Genomic DNA, 14,216 nt, shown 5'->3' with positions numbered 1-14,216 from the left:
TTACTGGTTTTTAATGTGTTTGTCATTCGTATAAAAAAAAGTATAATATACGTGTTTTCCCATTGCATCACACTTGTCAGACCCTCCATCTTATAGCGATTTTGCGATCCCGCAAAGTGCCGCGAAAACGGCCGTTTTGCGCAAAATGCCGCAAAAACGGCCGTTTTGTGCAAAAATTGCATCTTTATAAAAAAAAAAAATAGTTTTACATTTTTTTTAAAGTAATCTGCAAACATTACTGTTTTAAAAAAAATAATACTCAGTTGACAGGTTCTCAACTTTTTTTTACACAAGTAATGAAATGCACTAACTCATCTCATCACTTGCGCACCAAAAAAGTGCAGCCCATTCCACAAGGGACACATGAATGGGCACATTTTATATGCGTGCCAGTCAGATGGCCTTTTTCACCTCCTTGATCAAATAAAGTGGCGTTTCTGTCAATTTAAAAGCGCATCCCTCATTTCCAAGCAAGATGCACTTTTAAATGTGCAGAAATTGTAGGCAACCCTATGCGCACGGGATGTGGGGCTGCCACTTGCATGACAGGGTCTTTCCTGACCCTGTCATGCATTTCTTTCAAGGTATGAACCGCTGCTGTGCCGCTTGCATTTCTGTTCCTCAAACAGGATAAAAATGCATTTTTTGGGTCGCATGTCGCTGTGAAAGGCGCTAGGAGCGTGCAGAACACTGTCGGGAGAGCGATTCTATTCGAAGTATTGCCCATTTTGATGACAAAAATCGATCGAATGTTACAATTTGACCTATTTCCTCCATTACTATTCGATCAATCTTTATAAATACTGAACATGTGTTGCGGGGGTGTCACCCGCTCCCCATGTTCAGTATTTTTGGTCTAGGGTGGTTGCAGAAGTGTTTTCCCCTTTTTCCTCAAAATCGGAGACGGGGACAAAAAAAAAGAAAATAACGAAAAAGGGACCCTGCGGAGTCGGATCCGACCCGCGTTAGAGGGACGGATCTGGCACCGGAGGGTTGCATGTGAAGTGGCAGCGACCAAGCAGTTAAGTAGGGGATGGGGTGGGGTGGTGGTGAAAGGTACATTTTGGGTTGTTTGGCTGAAGTGCAAATCAATTCGCAGCGAAACTGACTACGGTCAATTCTGCCGCAAATAATTACACTTCGGTCAAACAACCCAGAACACCATTCAAGGCAGCTGGCCAGCGCACAATTTGCGATACAGCTCAAGCCTGTGGAAATGCGCCGGTCACCTTTGAGAATAATGTGACCTGCTCATTTCCAAAAATGGGTTGTCTAAAAATAGCATATCCTCCGTTCTTTTTTTAAATGCCCCATTATTTGAGGAACTGGGTCAAAATCTAGATTTAAAAAAAATAAAAAAATGGTTACACTATGAAAGAGGGAGAGTGATGGTGAGATATGAAGTGATAGGCAAGAAAACAAAGGGAGAGCAGTGGGTCAGAGGAGGAAGTGCTGCACAAGAGAGCAGAGGAAGCAGTGATGCGGTGGGCCAGAAATCTGAGAACGAGCAGAGGTACAGAAAGTAGAGGGAGCGTGTGGTCAGTAAGCCAGAGAGCAGAGAGGAAGCGGTTGGCCAGAAAGAGGCAGTGAGCTGCAGATTGGGAAAAAGGATGAGGGAAGAGTGATAGAATGGGAGAAAGGATACAAGATGCAGAAGCAGCACAAAAGAATGAAAGACTGTATATTGCGGGAGGAATTGTAGAGTGTAAGGTGTGAGTTGGGAGTATGATTTGGAGTGTGGCAGGGGCTGCGCAGTGCAAATTGTGACTTGACAGTGTGACATAGCACGTGAGTATTTGTATGACAGAGTGAGAGGTTAAGGAATGTAAGTTGTGATGGAGAGTTAGTGAGATGTGTGTTGGTGAGAGAGGTGTGTTGGTGTTTGGGGGATTGGAGAACATAGAAGGGGAATATTTTCAGCATTACAATTGATAATGATCAATTTAGTTAATATTATTAAATAGTTCAAAGAAGGTAGCAGGCTCTCCTCTCCAGAAAGAACATGGCATGATAACACGTGTATGGGGTTGCTTTTGGTACTCTTGTTCAGAGAGGAATTGCCATAGCGTTTTGGTGCTGGACTGCCCATGTGGGCGGGACAGAGACTAATATGCAAATGGACATTTCCCATCTGTGAAAGGTACAGTGAGCAAAAAGCATGTGCTGCAAACTCTCATCTCAGAACAGGTTATCATGCCATGTTCTTTCTGGAGAGGAGCGCCTGCTATCTTTTTTGAAATACTATTAAATAGGCATGAACATTAAACCAGAAATTAAGCCAAATCAAACAATGTTCTGCCAAGCCAGAGACATCTGGGACTCCTCCTATTAAATTAATACAAAAGATACATAATAATGATACCCTATCTCTCTTGTAGCCTTGCACTCTGCCTATTTCCTGCAATGTTGCAATCTTACACCCTCCAGTTAATACAAAATGTCCCGCAAAAATGCCGCAATAAATAAAGGTTTGTGCCGCAAAATTTGCCATTTCATGCCGCAAAATCCTGGAAGGTCTGACTTGTTGTGAGCATAGATTGTACGGTATTTTATATTAGCTATAATTTTATTAATACATTGTATACATTCCCCAAGCCTTCACGGTTTAAAGAGACACCTACCTAATAGTTCAGTGAAGAAGGCATAAGCAGCAGTTTCAATATCTTTTTTAGGCCATTGAAACATCTTCAGACAGCAAAGGAAAGCTTTTCATTGGGATTACTGTGAATAGAATGACCCGCAAAAGAGGGTGATATGTAATTATAGTTTTTGTAGGATAAAATAATTCTTGTTGTGAATTTTTGATACGTTCATGTTTGTACACTTCGATTTGTGATTTGCCGCTCATGAATGTGATGGGCCCTCCCACGTCTATTGCCCTTTTAAGATGAGTATAATGGCCCAAGCTAATAAAAGGAGCCCCTGCAGGCACGTGCAGCAGAATGGCTGCAGACTCCAACTATGGAACTCCTGTCTGCTTCTCTCATTGTGGGCCTCGGTATCCCAGCATGGTACTGGGCCCCCAGCACCAATGAGGCCAGCCGCGTGACTGCCGCCGGCCCCACCACACCTATTACACCCTTTCCAGAATCCCTTGCTATTCCTATCATTGTATTTTCCTTTCTGTCGACAGTCTGTTCTTGAGCCTCATTGCTGCTGTATCTTTTCCTCTCGCCTTCCTTTACATATATGTATATGATTCCAGCAGCGGGATTCTGCTAGATTTCAGTACTTCTTGGGCAGTTTTGTTTCCCCGTGGAGCAATGGTGTTGCGGTGTGGCAAAGTAATTTTATTTGTTTGTGTACCTTTGTGGGTGCAGCTAATGCCCAGATTGGGATTATCGGGTGTTTGTTGTGGCGCCAGGTTGCAGCGATCAGCCTGTCTATTGTGGATCAGTGGAATGCTGTGTCTTTTGTTCTTTGTATTATCCCCCCCACCCCGGGATGTCTTAGGGCATACTTCCTCGTCCCTTCTTCACTCTGGAGCGGCGGACTGCCGTGCTATTCCGTGGTTGGCTGGCAGATTGCCCTTTCAGTAGCTGCGTCATACTGCCACTTTATCTTTAGGTGGATTTCCTCCTCGCTTTCTACCTCGACGGAGATGCTTTGTTTCTTTTTCCCTGTAACAGCGGAATTTCCTTCTGTTTCCTTCTCAGCAAATTGTTTTCTTTCTGGTTTATTGCCACCATTATCCTTCTGTTAATTTCTGTCTCAGCGAGGTCGCCTTCAAGGAGGAGCGACTGAGGGCACAGTACTTCTTTCCCTGGGACAGAGGGCCATCAGTGCCAGGACATACAGAGATGTTAATTGAACTACCCTTTCTTGCAGCGGGTCAGTGGGGGGATTGTGGGGGAGGCTGCTGCTTCCTCAGTCTTCCCGCCCCGGGATCATTGGGCCATTGTCACAGCTTCTTCAGCTGCCGGTATCGGGCAAGGGTGGCATTTCCAGGCAGGGGTTGTCAGCCTCCTGAGGTGGAATACCTTCTTTCTCGTGTGCGGATTTCCTTATCTTACTCACACAGCTGGGATCTGATTTACAATGGGGCGGACTGCCCTCTTCCCTTCGTTCCTTCCTTCTCACCAGGGCGGAATGCACTCTTATCTGTTGGGCGGACTGCTGGCAAGGCAGCGATCGTCTTAACCAATGGGGTGGACTGTCTTCTTTCCTTCTTTGATGAGCGGTAGACTTTATTGGGCGGACTGCCCTATTACCAATGGGTTGATTGCCATGTGACATGAATCATGGTGAACAGCCAATCCCTTCTTTCTACCTCAATGTATTCTTGGTGGCCGACTGCCATTCCCTTCCTTACTGTATGCCGGGCAGACTGCCCTGGTTCTCCACATGCAGCGGACTGCCGTCTGTGTGGGGTGATTCCCTTCCCCCTGCCTTTCCATTATGTCGGGTGGACTGCCTTGGTTTGGACTGCTGTCTGTGTGGGGGGATTCCCTTCCCCCTGTCTTTCCTTTATGTCAGGCGGACTGCTCGTCCTCCTACACTCTTCTTGTCCAAAGCAATGTGGCCAGATTGTCGCCAGTTGTTGTGACCTTCACACCAGGGTGTGGGGTTCCAGGAGCGGAGGGCCTCACGCTAAATAATGGCAGAGGAGCCAGGCGCGTATGGCTCTCAGAGTGCCCTCACAATTTGCAGAGAAGAGGCAACCTGTATTTCCATAATCCTGCAGTAACGATGGCAACACCTACTTCTCTGCAACAAATTTTGCCAAGACCGTGAGGCACCTTGATATCCCCTTCTGTGCATACTTAAAAGAAATTCAATGCTGACACTAGACACCTTCCTTTAACAGGTAAAAGTATTGCAAATTGAAAAGTCATATTTGAAAAGAATCCTCTGAGCATTTTTTAATGCGTTTTGGAAATCCACAAAACCAGTAGAAACCACTACTGTGATACACACTCCCTTCATCCATGGTGATCTGACTTCATTGAAGTGCACTGGTAATAACATAGCTGGATCAGACAGCGAGCAGGTGGTTCCCTGCTGTTTGTTGCCATGCAGCAGGAAGGAGGAGGGAGGAAGGAGAAGCTCCTCCCCGGCAGCGCACAGCTGCTTCATTATTTAATTTCAGCTGTCACGGATGTTGGAGCAGGCAGCGAGCAGGCCGTTCCTTGCTGTTTACTGCCATGCAGAGAGAAGGAGGAAGGAGGAGGAGCCTGTTACTGGCAGCGCACAGCTGCTTCATTATTTAACTTCTGCTGTCCCTGACAGCAGAGCAGGCAGCCAGCAGGCCGTTCCTTGCTGTTTACTGCCATGCAGAGGGAAGGAGGAAGGAGGAGAAGGCTGTCACTAGCAGCATGCAGCCGTTTCATTATTTCCTGTTTCCTGTTTTTTGTTGCCATGCAGAGGTAAAGAGGAGGGACAAAGGAGGAGCCCCTGACCAGCAGCACACAGCTACTTCATTATTTTCGCAGTCCCGGACCATGGAGCAGAACGGAGCATGTTTTTCCCTGCTGTTCCTCTGCACAGTCTTGTTGGGGGCTCACAATTCTTGCCACTGCTATGGCATGGGTCACTGAGATTGAGAGGATCCCAAGGCCGCTGGTGACTAGCGAGCTCATTTTTTTCCCTGATATTTATTTATAATGCATATGGTGAGCAAAGGGTGCAGTGTTCGCGCCACTGGTGTTCGCGCTGTTGGGGGATGCTGCATGGAGTATGTCAACATCATACATTGATACACCTTGGAAAATGCAACTCCTGTGCAGTGCCAGGGTAGCCGGGTGCAGTCGCAACACTGAAGCACTTTCTTTTGACTAACGTCCCTAGATGAACTGAGATGTGTGACCATGGATCTGGGACCTCTGAGTAAGGAAGCGAAAGTGACTGTGCTTCACTTTATCTGTTGTAACGTGCCTTTCGCTGCAGTCACACCTCATCAACATTGCTAACGGAACTCTGACTGAAGGATATTGTGTGGGATTTACTGTGGGAGTCTAATATAACCCCCATATTGGTGGGTGTCTCCCCTTTTACTTCCTTTCACACACACGCAGACTCCTTGATACCCTATGTGCCTGGAACAAAGGCAGAGAGTCAGACTTGGGGTGCCCCGTAAGCTAGTCTGGCGTTCTTCGCTTTAGTGTATGTTAAATAATATACTTGGCAGCGCAGTGTCTGCAGAGGTCTGGCAGTAGTCTAGCAGTGAGTCTGATATAGCCCATATATTGGATGCACACTGAAAGAGACGACCTTATGAAGCAGGGGTATTGTTATATATAGAGAGTTTTCAAACATGTTTTTATGTGTTTTTACTCGTCAGACCCAAAGTTGATTTCAACCTATTTATATTTCATATCAATGTGTATTGAACCAGCTGCTATGTACTAAGGTTGGGCGTGAAGGGCCCAATAAGAGTAAACTGTTAAAAAGGGGGTACATTTTAGATCCCAAAGCAACACATCCAGGGAGGGATACATAACCACTAACTTTGAGAAAGAAGGTGAGAAAGGGTAACTGTGTGGAGAAGCAGTGGCCTCCCAAATCCGGAGAAGAGCTGAATTTTGCGCACTTAGCCAATGAACTTCCGAGCACAAAGGTCACTGTATGCAAAAGTCTAATGGAGCTGGGTCGGCTTTCGGGCAAAGGAGATGATAGCCAGCAGGTAGTGAGAGAGGGATCGGAAAGTCATACCGCTAGACCAGAAATAAAGGTTGCATGCAACGTGGTCCTGAGTCCCAAAAAGGGGCATTCCGTTAAAGACCAGAGATCACCACTTGCTTTCCACAATGGATCCAATTGTTATTACAGATGATTCAATAAATTACTGCATCTGGGCTCGCTGACTCTGGTCTTACCTGTGCTGTAGCTCGACACTTTCCAAATTCCTGAAGGCTTGGCTACATAATCTGCCATCCGGCCCATCAATGCATATGTCGTGAAGCTGAGTGCTGCAGAGTGTCTTGTGTCTTGAGTGGCACCACTTACTTTCCGCAATGGATCCAATTGTTATTATGGATCATTCAATGAATAACTGCATCTGGGCTCGCTGACTCTGGTCTTACCTGTGCTGTGGCTCGACACTTACTTACACTAACTTACACTCTCCAACTTCCTGAAGGGTTGTCTACGTAATCCGCCGACGGGCGTGTCAATGCATGCGTTGTGAAGTTGAGTGCTGCAGTTACCTGTGTCTTCAGTGACACCACTTACTTTCCACAACGGATTCAATTGATATTACAGATCATTTGACTAATTACTGCATATGGGCTCGCTGACTCTGGTCTAACCTGTGCTGTGGTTTAACACTCTCCAACTTCCTGAAGGCTTGGCTACATAATCTGCCAGTGGACGCGTCAGCGCACGTGTTGCGAAGCTGAGTGCTGTGGGATATTTTGACCCACTCAGATGTGCTATGTTACACCACTTTGCTGCTTTGATGCCAGCACAAAAAGGATGTGCTGACTCCTGTGCGTGCCAAGATCCCTAAACTGCACTTTGCAATAACCAGAAAATGGCGGCACCGCCCTGCCAACACACATTGCAGGAGGAGTGGAATAGAGTACTCACTGCAGGAATGTGCCAGTGTGCTCTGCAACCTTTTACATTGAGCAAAATGAAAGAAGCAGCATTGCTTTGCTGTGAACCCACAATGCCTCTTTAAAATGTCATCTTTTCAACCTTAAAAAGTGCTGTTTTGGTGCTAAATCCATTAATTTCATATGAACCACTGTGGTTAAAGGGCCCTGCAATGCCCAGGATCAGTCTTGAGTATCAGAGGAACCAAACCTCATTTGAATGACAGCTCATACCAAAAGTATCTTTGAAAAAGCAACCCAGGGACTTTGTTTTTCATTTTCCACAGGAAACGCAGCTATTTCTTTGCGACAGTAGCTAAAGAATCAGCTGTCCAGAGAAAGACTCTAAACAGATGCTTGATACATTTATCCATGCTGCAAACAACTCCAGCACTCAAGGAAAGTACTAGAGCTGACTAAAATGTGTATTTTCTGCAGATGAAAACCGAATTTAAAGAAATAAGTTTAATGTGCTTTTTCCTGAATGAAGTGCAAAATCGCCTAGTTTTAAGTATAAGATTTGTTACTGTTAAAAATCTGCCTATAAACTGTTTAATTCCATAGGTTTAAAGTAAAGATTTAAAAGGTGAAACTCAAAGCTAAACCGAGTCTTAGTTGTTCAACTGTATAAAAAAAAACCTTCTCTGCAATTTGCTAGCCCTGAGAAAGGGTGACACATCAACTGCTGGAACAGGAAAGGCTAATTGCTAGCCTGGAGGCTTTGAATACCCAGGACAATGGGGTTTTCCAAATTGCATTAGACATTCAGCTTTTCCCCAGGCTAAGACAATAGCAGGCTAAGACTCACCCTTCCAGTGGGAGGGGCAGGAAGCTTCAGTCATAAGGGAGAGGCCCCTCATTCTACTTCAAAGGGATTGACATGTGCTTACACTTGGGGAAAAGAAACAAAAACTGACAAGTGACATTTGGTTTAAAATGCCTATTTTGCAACTGAACTTTCATGACATTTAACTTGGCAGCAAGAATGAGAAAAAATGTGAAAAGTGCATAATTCTAAATCTAATTGTATGCTATTCATTTGAAGACTTGGTAGGACTTACTACTGCCTAAGGAACAGAAGTTATGAAGAATGACCGATTGTGTGAAAAGTATTAATGTTACAAACATAACATTGTGTACACATATGCCAGGGGTAACTATGCATCTATGTACAAAACTGGGAAAGGTTAGGCTAAATCTTTCATGGTTAAAATTGCCGAAATGTTGCAGAAAGACTAACCCAGGTCCCACAGACTTGGGATTTGGATTGAAATGTAACCCACAAAATATGTAACCTGCGCATCTGATTTTCTTAGAGGTCATAACTACATAAATATGTATTTGTTGGAAAGTTAGATTTTGGTCCCAATAGCTATGGGAGGTTTCCAGGCATTGTAAAAATCATCCCATAAACATAACATCCTTTTCTGTCATCCAATCAGCGAAAATCAAGGCAGAGATTATGCTTTTGACCAATCCTAGCATTAGGGGTGTGGACAGTAAGACTGCCCCTGCCATATACTTTAGTGATGTCATTTGGCATGATAAATAAGGGAACCTCACAGCACACAGACACACTCATTCCTGACTTCTTCCTGATTTTCCGAATGGTGTCCTGTTTCTGATTCTTCATCCCATTTGATCCTGATTCCTGATTTCATTGCAAAGCCAAGGCCTATGCGTTGCTGAACTCTTTTTCAGCTAGGCCTCCAACTCTAAAAATCCCAAAAACCTAGGGGAATCATTCTGATCCAGTCTGGCTTGCTACTACTAAATGCATGCCTGTTGCAAACTCGCCATCCCGCTGATCTCCAGTCACCAGTGCATTCCAGTGCAGTTTCCAGTCAAGTGCAGTCCGGTGACCAGAACTGCCTATCTGATCCTGATCCTGTTCTGCCCGAGTAGCCCAGCTGTCCTTGGTTAGACCTGATCCGTGTGATGACCAGAACCATTGACGGTCCAAAATCATAAATTAAAGTGGACTGTAAGTATTAATAGGAAGCCTAGAAAATCATAGCATACCCTGCCTTGTTTTGTTCCATCCCAACATTTAAGTCAACCTATCCTTAGCATAAGAACTTGTAATATTGTCACAACCATTCTTGAAACCTTGCCTTTGATTCTTTACGCTAGTGCTAACTCCTTTAAATCGTTTTGTCTTGTAAAATCCCAAATCCTTAATCCTCCCTGGGGTAATCAGACTGAGTCCACCAGGACGGGCACGGAGGTGCTGGAGTTGGTTCCGTGGATCAACTCTAAAGCTTACTGTGTTTCAATCTGGCAACTTAGCCCGAATGCCCTAGTGTACAATAAAACTGTCATTGTAAAGATTGATTTCTGTTTTCTTTTTTGCGCTTTATTTTCCAAAAACGCCTCTCATTCAACATTGCATAACTTGTCACCTCCACAGGACTCCCACATGACGTGGAGGACAGGGAGTCATGGGAAGTGGGGTGGTGGGAGGCGGGGGGGAGTAGGTTACATGTTGGGAGTAGAACAATAAAGAGGTTCCAAGTTCCTCCAGTCTCCACTTCTCATTACAGTGTTTGTACTTGGGAGGCCGTGTGGGTACCTGATTCACGAGAGTACCTGATGCACTCTACACCCACTAGAACGTTCTCTTTATCATTTAAACATGTCTTTTGCACTTCTATGGCCTTTCTAACTTGGCCTCTTGCGTTCTTAAGCGCTCACAAGCGACCCTCTGTTTGCTTGGGCACGCTATAAGAAACTTAAATACGTAAATAAATAACAGCGAGAAAGACTTTAAACTTTTCTAACTTTCTATTTTTTTTAATTGATGTGACTTTGTCCAGGAATGTATAAATTACATGGTGTTTTTCCATATATCTCTACATTTTTATGCATTTGCTCTTAATTTTCTCAAAAGATGCATCCGTTAGAAGATTACTATCTCATAAGCAGTGAAAGTGTTTGTCCAAGGCCATACTTTCATAGGTACAGAACTGAAGCAGACTCTAGCTGGCACTGTCTGGCATTCTAGGATCCTTCCTGACACTAGCCTATGATCAGCACACGCTGAGAAAGATTTATCTTTCTACACAGCAAACTAAAGGAACAAACTTGAGGAGCCATCCTGTCTCTGCTAGTTCTGAACTTTTAAGCAACTTTCAAAGCGGGCTCCTATTTGGCCATTCTGAGATTGTCGAGGCCATCTCGGCCTTCATCTATGTACAGTTTCCTCTTGCCTGATGGAAGGCGTACCTACATCAGAGCAGCTCGGTTTATTTGCACCTCTGCCTGCACTTAAGACCTGTTCCTGATTTTAAAAAAAGAACTGTGAAAACTCTAAAAATATATTATATGAACCTTGTGGGCCTGATTTATGGAATTCTTTTCACAGTGCAAAATGACTATTCACTGGTGCAAAGTGACTGCGAATTGCCTAAAGACACCCAGACAGACACCCTGATTCCTGGAGCAACGCAAAGTGTATTTTCTGCAGTGCAAAGTCACTTTGCACTGCAGCAATACACTTTGCACGGCGCCATGGATCAGAGTGTTTGTTGGCAGCACAATGTCACTTTGCACCATGCTAGAAAATCCATAAATAAGGCCGTATATGACTTTTCATAGATTTGAATGACCACCATTGACTCACTCCAGATCTAAGAGGTTTTCAGTCCACAGTGAGCTATATAAATGCTCTAAGCCATGTACTCACTCACTCACTTTCTCACTTTATTAAGGTTTTTCCATTCACTCTCAAAGTAGTGGTTGACATTTTGGCTATGAAAATAGCGAGTTAAATATACCTATTGACCTTTTAACTTAATTGTTCACACTGAAGATTGTTTACAATTATGATTGTGATAAACGACCACATTTGTAGAACTGTTGTTTGGAAGGTCTCCTATTTATAAAGGGAGTTTATGTTCTTGCACAGCACTTCAGCCAAGATTTCTCCAACTTCTAAGTGCTTTGACAACAGGTGTTATTATTATCCCAATTAATGGTGTTCCCTTCCCCGGCCTTGTAAGGATAAAATGCTGAGTCGGCCTTGCTGCAGTTTTCATACTTGCGAACTACAAGCTCCCCCCATGAGAAAGGCTCTACCCACCCTTTAAATCTTGACTGTTTTCCTAATGCCACTGGTAAAACCTCACATCCCTGACCTGGTTAAACCTTTGTTCTTGTAGTATATTACACATGGTAATCCAAAGGCACTTCAAAGACACTTCCACCATTGCCTTCAACTGCAAACTCCTTAATGGGATGTTGGTTCTCTTGCTGCACTCCCAACCCAACCCTTGTGCTCTCGTTTCTGATATGCCAACTCATCTAACAAAGCCATGGCAGTGCTTTGTTACAGATCCACAAGCAGAACATGGAACTGTATCAATGGTTGTTATTGTACTGCCTTAATGATCATCTTGTATGAAATTCACTGCAAGCCAGCCTCAATTGGAGCCTAGCTGCAGATCGAACAGTTAATTATTAGCATCTGGAGGAGAGGTTGCTGGCTAATCAGGAGGCCAACTACATGGACAGGCTACCGCAGGTAACCATGTGTACCCTCCGACCCGTATGTGCCTCGCCCACGGGTCCATTGTCTTGTTTAAGTTAACCAGTGTTCAAGACCCCCCTAGGTCTCTCATATGCCAGGCCTGTGAGTACCGAAACCTACCCGCCTGATTCCTGGCCATCTAAACCATGGCTTCCTCCTGGCTCTGGTACGATCCCAGCAATGTCATGGAAATAGTAAAGTGGCTTACTCCATTTAATATGTCGTTTGGCTGCCATGTTTGTTCGTTTTTGAATGGTAAATTAGGCAGGCACCCAATTCATGGACGCAATGTCCCTTAGAAAGCTTATCAACCTCAGGGTTATAATCGTGATCACTCCTGTGTTTGAGGGTACACAAGGATTTCACTTTACTCGGGCCGATAGTAACTTCAGACTGGCAGTTGTTTACCAGCCTGTCCACTCCCAAACGCCAAAGTGAATATCAAGATTGGATCGGATTGTCCCTCTTTAACTTGTGAACCTCTAAATGATAAATAATAGGTAAAATTCTGGATCTCTCCGGCCCTCGATGAGAGGTCAGTAACTTTAGCCTCCCTATATCTTATGTATAGCCTCACTTTGTCTTTATTCTTGCTAGTTAACTAAATGAATGTCCCTTTGAATTACCCACAGAACCAGAATTAGGAATGTACTACTCCTTGTAGCACACCATATATAGGAATAGAGAAACCCCCACCCTGAAGATGGATCTTTGATCCGAAACGCGTTGGTTGATTGTCTTAATCTAAAAAGGGTTTCCCTGGAGGGAGCCAACCACTCCAAGAGACAATTGCGTCTAACCCACGTTTTACTAACAAACACAAAACTGTTTTGTTATTGCTATGCTTTCTATTCGCTTGAATTATCAACCTTTTGTTTGAAGTGTCAATGTTTTTTGATATTGTCATGAAAGACAATAATGTTGAAATGTATCACTTGTTTTGTTGTAAAACTAGAGAATTAAAAGATTCTCTGAGTATTAAGTTTGAGCCTGAATCTATTGAATGAAGAATATCATGTATTTATCTAATGAAAGATTTGCGACATAACATAATTGTTAACTGTTTGTATTGAATCAGAGTATCTATGAGTATACAAATATATATCTAAAGCCTCCATAGGTTAAAGTCTACCAAAGTATTAATGAATGTTGATTGGGACTTCCTGTTCCATTAAGAGTGCATTTGGGCCTACTGGGTAGCAATACACAGTGCTGTTTTTTTGACAATTTCCATGTCCCAAGTGGCCTTGTGATGTTTGCCCACTTACACCTGAAACAACAATTAGAATCTCATTACATTTCAGTAGAGAGATATATCTGAAAGTTCAAATATACATTTTTTTTGTGAATCAGAATTAGCTGTGCACCCCTGCAACCCAAATCCTGACTTCCTATTCTCACCCATTGTGAATTCCTATGCTCTGGAATGCATACAAAGCATTGCGTGTTATTGGTGCACTGGAGTATAATCCAGTGAAGCAAATGAGTAATTTTATTGATAGGTCCGCGCCACCTGGAATAGCTACTCAGAGCTCATTAGATTTTGTGTGCTGCACACTCACTGATTATGAGGTCTCATGCAGGTGGATTCGCTCTCATTATTGATGTTGCCATGCATCACGTCGTGCGTGTATTCCCTGATGGCATGGTCATGATTTGCAATGGCAATACTCAAGGTGCATGTTTTCCTTCTTTTAATGATGTGCCTTAATTGCTGTCACTGTCACTCTGTAATGATTTCTGGAGGGGTGCTGGTGTTGTCATTGTCTGCTGCCAGTACAATGCATAATGAATTTTGATACACATCCAATTTAGTTCCTGGGTGTGCATTCACCTGTCCATACAGCATCTGCCGCACCGTGGTTTCTGATTCCGTTCTGAATTGGTTCTTTACATAGTTGACACCAGTGCACATTTATAGAGGGAGAGTTTATATTAGTGGTTTATGTAAGGAACGCTGTTTCAGCACATGGTGATTTAATAAAAGGTTTATGTAGAAAAGGATTAGTGCATACATATTTGGGCCAGTAACGAATTACCTATTGATGTGTTTTACAAAGTGTTATTGATTTCTTATTAGACATTGGGCCTCATTATAAGTGTTGCGTTAAGGCAACAACAGCGCTGGTCATGCTACCGGTGACGTTGTTACC

The sequence above is a fragment of the Ambystoma mexicanum genome, chromosome 2p (genome assembly GCF_040938575.1).
Source record: "Ambystoma mexicanum isolate Mex_15411 chromosome 2p, UKY_AmexF1_1, whole genome shotgun sequence".
Lineage (NCBI taxonomy): Eukaryota > Metazoa > Chordata > Amphibia > Caudata > Ambystomatidae > Ambystoma > Ambystoma mexicanum.
Note: the sequence above shows the minus strand (reverse complement) of the source record.